The following is a 6,000-nucleotide window of genomic DNA, read 5'->3' as shown; positions in this document are numbered from 1 at the left end:
GCGAAAAAACGACGAAGAGTACCATGTACAGTAAATACCCTTATAAATCTGCTTGGTTGTCTTGGATTGTTGTGGTTGGCCACTTCACATGGCGTAAATCAGTACTTTGTGTGAATGTGGGAGATATTGACAATAGTGTAGTATATACCTGTGTCATATCTATCAGTCTTGAAGCACTCTTGGGAGCCGTACACCCAGCGCTCATGAGGCCAGAGTCTATTTTCAGGTCTCGTTTCATCTTGGTCCTGCAGCGGCTGAGATTTGTACCAATTAAGGTGATAAAGACAACAGGCTGCCATATTTCTCTCCGCACCAAGGCTGAAAAATTGGGGCGGAAAGATCGGGCGAGTGAGAATCCTTGAGAGACCGCTATGATGAATACTCTTCTACATCCACAGGGCAGCGCTGGGTAGCAAAATGGCATGCTGACCTTTCTCGCAAGATCGTTTTGCTGGTAAGATTCATTTACTAAAATCCCAGTTTACGCATTAATGCTGCATGGGGGCACATTTTCTCTTCTTATTGCCTGCTCTTTGAGTGGACTCAGCTGGTGAGCTTCTCCATCCACTCAGTTAGGGCTTAATTCGATGTGTTATCAGAGCTCCAGTAACCAGTTTGTGGCCAGAGATATGAAGCGGACCCATGCTGGGATGGATGCGTTTTTGTGAATTTAAAGAGCTCGCAGTGCTGTCAATGGCTTGAAATCGCTCTTTCACGCTGCTGTCCTTGACCTGGCTTATATTTTCATTAGAAGCCTCTTGACAAAAGGCACTGTAAATGAAATAAAGCCCAAGCCACTGATCTGATACTGATGAAAGGTGAATGAGTCATTGTCGGATCAGGCCTCGGTAGAAAGTCACCCAAGAACTGAGTGGCGCGATGCAGAAAATTCAATGAAGTAATGAATTATGAATATTTATTGAATGTTTAGAAATACTATTCTGGGAATATTGTGTGATTTGCATGAAATACATTCAGCTTCACAGTAACATACAAGATGATATCTGTATACAGGAAATTATATGTATAACCCTTTTTCCAATAGATTTTGAATGGCTTCAGTTAATCAAAACAGCAAAACCATCTCAGCCAACTTACAGGATGTGAGAAAATGCAAGGAAACATTGACCTTTGCCCTTTACTGCTTATAAATTTGTTCATTTTCTGATTTTGAACACTTGATCATTTCATTATATATATGTATATATATATATATATATATATATATATATATATATATATATAAAGTTGTTTACTTCAAATATCAATTATCAAATATCAAAATATTATTCAAATATATTCAAGTACTTTTATTTACTATACAGTAAAGTGCACAAGTGAGACTCATAGGCCAGCAAAAATCTGTTTTTTTTTCTTCTTTTAAAAGATGACCAAATTTAAAAGGTGAGACTTTGTTTAATATGTTTAATATCAAAAGTAACCGAAAAGTAACCTGGTGTGTCCTGTCTGTCAGCGCTTTGTTGGTCTCCTCTCTGCTCCGCGATGTATTTTTCACTGCGTGAGAACATGGTGTGGCGTGAGAGCGGTGTAGCTTGTCGGACATAGCGACAGTAGCTAAGGGGGGCGGGTCTTTGCGAACGGCCAATTGAAAGCAAAGAGTTGTGAGAAAATAGGATGTGCATCAGATCTGCGCCAGGTCTTAAAGTGACACCAGCCTAATAAACCCGCTGCTGATGCTTGTCATTAATGTTAATCAAATAACAAAAGACAGAGAAAATCACTCAATGCTCTTTACTGAATAACGTTTGTAGCTTTAAGATGGATTCATCTATATTTAATAGTGCTGTCAAATCGATTAATCGTGATGAACTGCATCTATCATAAAAGTTGACATATATACACACATTAATAGCTAATTTTCTTTGCATTAAAATTATAACTACTACTATTTCTGCCTCATATTCTATGAAATGAAACCACATCAGATCACAAAAGGAAGCTATTTCAAACACTCGACTCTTACATTGTGAAGTGAGTTAAATGGCAACGCTGAAATATATACACAGCACATGTCTGCATGTCGCCAGCCACAGCTCAGTTTCTAGTAGGCGTTTCTTATTCTGGTTGCCCTAGTAACTGTTGTGAACCTCTCTGCTGCTAAGATGTCGTTCCATGTATTTCCATGTTGAGACTGAATCAGTTTTTATTTCAGTTTATTTGTTCAGCTGACCACAAATAAGATGTGTTGCAAGTTTAAATACAATGTAATTCTGTGTTGACCAGAAGTCAGGTTTCTTGCTGGCAAAAATTGTATTTGAGGAAGCATCGTAGCAACCGTAAAGCAACACCCTGGCAACCATCCACAGCACTTATGCACAGGCAGGCGAAAATGCTCAATTCTAGTCCCATTTTCTTGCTCAGATGTCAACAAACTCATCATGCCAGGTTGAATTGCTCATCCATGGTGATCTCAAACCGGCATTTTCCAGGAAGTGTGGAGGATAAGTCATGGTCCCTCATCTTCCACTTTCACACCTGAGTTGCACTCTGCCCCAGGCATCTCCAGCCTCAACTATTAGATAAAAGTTAGAAAATCCCAAGCATCAGCAAGAGAGCTCGCCGGGCCATGTCTATCACTCCATAAAGCCACACATCCACTGCATATGAGGTCAGCATGAAATTGCTTGAATAAAGTTGTTTTTTGTTTAGAACATTAGGGCTTGAATGACTACTTGTTACTAGTCAACTACGCATCAATTCCTTAAGCATATGGCTGGGATGTGAACACTGAACTTCAGATGAATTTTCCTGAAACAAGTCATAAGATTGTTAAGTCAACACAAACTAGATGTGCAACCCCTAGTCTCGCTTCTTATTATACCAGTGATGCTGTTCTGTTATTTGGCTTCATAATTCACTGAGACGCTGCAGCATGAAACACTTTCATCATCCCAAGGAGTGCATAAATCAGCGCTAAATTAGCAGGGTGTTTTTATCAAGAGGCTGCGGCGAGACTCTCTGGGTGAGGCAGACAGAAAGTGATCACCAGGACGCTCCAAATTTCTCACCCCATGCCCTCTCGTTTGCATTTCATCCCACGCATGCTAATTATGTGGTATGTTAATTTTTTGTGATTTTTTAATTGGCAATCAAGTTCCACAAAATGTGTTTTTTGTCTGTACCGAGTACCATCTTTATAATTAACTCACAGTTGTCTTCTTCCACATGAAATCTTGCCCATGGACGAATGTGAACTTCCATGTGAGGAGAGTGAGATTGGATTATGAAAACTTTTATGCCCAGTTTCGGGTGATTTTTCATGGAAGATTTGATATCTTTTCTAAATTTAGTTAATCAGGCCCAGATAGAATCTGCAGGCATTTTTCTTCACAGATTTTAGGAGACAAACTGCAGACTTCTCTGGAATGGATCTGAAGTAATTTTGTCATTTTGTTTTATAAAAAATAAAAAATACTCTTACTTTATCCAAAGTTGAATATGGGAGAGCCTATTAATAAGCAAACCATTAATCCAGAGGTATGTTCTTTATTCAAGTTAACTGTGATAGTAAGCAAATTTGGATGCAAAATATTAAAATTAACAATAAATATGCCTGTATGGAGCATGACACTCTGGATCCTTATAACCACATATCACAAATGTATTAATAAACACACACACACACACACACACACACACACACACACACACACACACACACACACACACACACACACACACACACAAATAAATGTTAAATTATATAAAAATCCAATGTGTTTATGTTTCAGCTGTTATAAAATACAGTCTGCATTTGCAGTCTTTTATGTGTTATTATCAGGGGTGAAGAACTATGAAATAGTAAATAATAGAAGACAGACTTTTTCAAAGCCAACAGATTTCGAAACAATGATCAAAGAAAATATTGAGGTATAAATACAATGAGGTAAAACCTGCCGGCCTGTTAGCTATAGTTTGTCACTCTAGAAAACAAGTTGTTAATGCTAACATTACGAAATGCCCCACAAAGATGGCAATATCCGAAATCCTTGTTCTTGTGTGGACATTTTTTTGTTCCCCATGAGGAAAAAGTCTATAAATCATAGTGTTTTAGTGTTTGGTACACTCTAAAAAATGCTGGGTTGTTTCAACCCAATTTTGGGTAAAATATGGACAAACTCAAACGTTGGGTTAAAAATGCAATGTAAAAATGTAACCCAACGGCTGGGTTTGTCCATATTTTACCCAAAATTGGGTTGAAACAACCCAGCATTTTTTGGTTTAGGGGATAGAACAGTTTGTGCAATAGGCCTATAAGTCTATATTATGTCTGGGGAAAGTCCCCATAATACATGGAAACCCAATGTGTGTGCGTGTGTGTGTGTGTGTGTGTGTGTGTGTGTGTGTGTGTGTGTGTGTGTGTGTGTGTGTGTGTGTGTGTGTGTGTGTGTGTGTGTGTGTGCGCGTGTGTGTGGTGTCACAAATTCAGTCTCCAATGTGACCTCCATCACCTTAAGCATATAATTGCATCCCACATAAATCCCAAGATCAAAGGTTATTTTAAAGATATTGACACCCTACTTAGTTCACAAATGAGTCGCCCGATGGATAAATGGAAAACACTCTGAATTCCCAAGCATCCCTTCAAATGACGTGGACTCTGATTCTTGCTTTTTCGTCTCAGACTTCAAACCGTACCCCAGGCACCTGCTGTTTTCTGTACTGTTAATGCGTTGTCCTCAATCCCAGCATGCGCAGGAAGCAACATCTATTGCAACAGGACAGAGCAACATAAAAGTGGCATTATTCATTATTAGCAGCACTTGGTGGACTGCGGAACACAAAACATGTCTTTTATTGTGTGCGTGGGTGTGCATCTTTCATGTTTTATCACAAAGACGCCCTTACGTAGGACTTCTCGCTGTAATTACTTCTCACTGGTTATCAGCACAAGCGGGTCAAGTCTCCAGTGGACCTGGAGGGCTACGGGACACAAGTCTGGACGAGTGGCGGTGGAAATCTAGGGCAAGTTGGAGCTTGATGTGATTGGCATCGCCTAGTTCAAAAGAAGGACTTCTGTAGCTATATATAGATTAATTATTGTTGCACAAATATGTCCTTCTGGAGTGTTTGGAGATAAGATGTTTACAGAGTAAAGAAGAAAGGAGGGTGAGGACTGTGTGCCATTCAGAATTGAATTGAGAATTGATGTAGCAAACAGGATTCGAATTTGAATCTGCATAGGCGTACTGTATGTTTTCTGCTGTAAGTTTAAAAAAGGTTAATTTTCAATATGAATTACCCATTTTTTCATACACACAATTAATTATGTATATGTACACACATACACAATCACTTCATAAATGAGCACTTTATTCTACACAACCATTGTTACAATACACATTTTTATTTCATTCATAATTTTATAAATAATTGAAGCTTCATTCTTTATTTGAAATATATTATATAACATATGACATAAATATTGACCAGTTTTGGTGTCAATATTTATATATTATAAATAATTATTTTAATAATTAGAAAGTTACAATGATTTTATACTGTATAGAACTATAATTATACGTATTTAATTTCAAAATATATTATTAGAAATTATGTATAATAAATGATTTATAAAGTTCCCTGAAAACAATGTAGCCTACCAATAGGGTTGCCACCTTCAGTGTGGCAAAATAAGGGACACCCATCCCCCCCCCCCCCGCCCCCCTATAGAGCTTTTCGACTTTTTCCAATTTCAAACATCTTTTTTTATATATCATCTGTAGTCTGCCACTTTGCCACTGTTTATGTGTGTTTTGCGTTGTTTCTGATTTTGAGGATTTGAGGAGGTAAAAAATGTTTGAGGAAAAATGCTCAACTTAGACAAAGTCATTTTTATTGTTATAATTGTGATTTCATAATATGTAGATATGAATCCAACTAAAAACTAGTGAAAATATGTATTTTAGTCAAATAGCAAATGGTGTAGCTCTGCAGCCATCTACTAAAGTGATCATTTCTTTACTTTTAAAACGGCAT

This window comes from Phoxinus phoxinus (genome assembly GCF_949152265.1).
Source record: "Phoxinus phoxinus genome assembly, chromosome: 22".
Taxonomy (NCBI): domain Eukaryota; kingdom Metazoa; phylum Chordata; class Actinopteri; order Cypriniformes; family Leuciscidae; genus Phoxinus; species Phoxinus phoxinus.
This window is presented reverse-complemented; position numbering follows the sequence as displayed.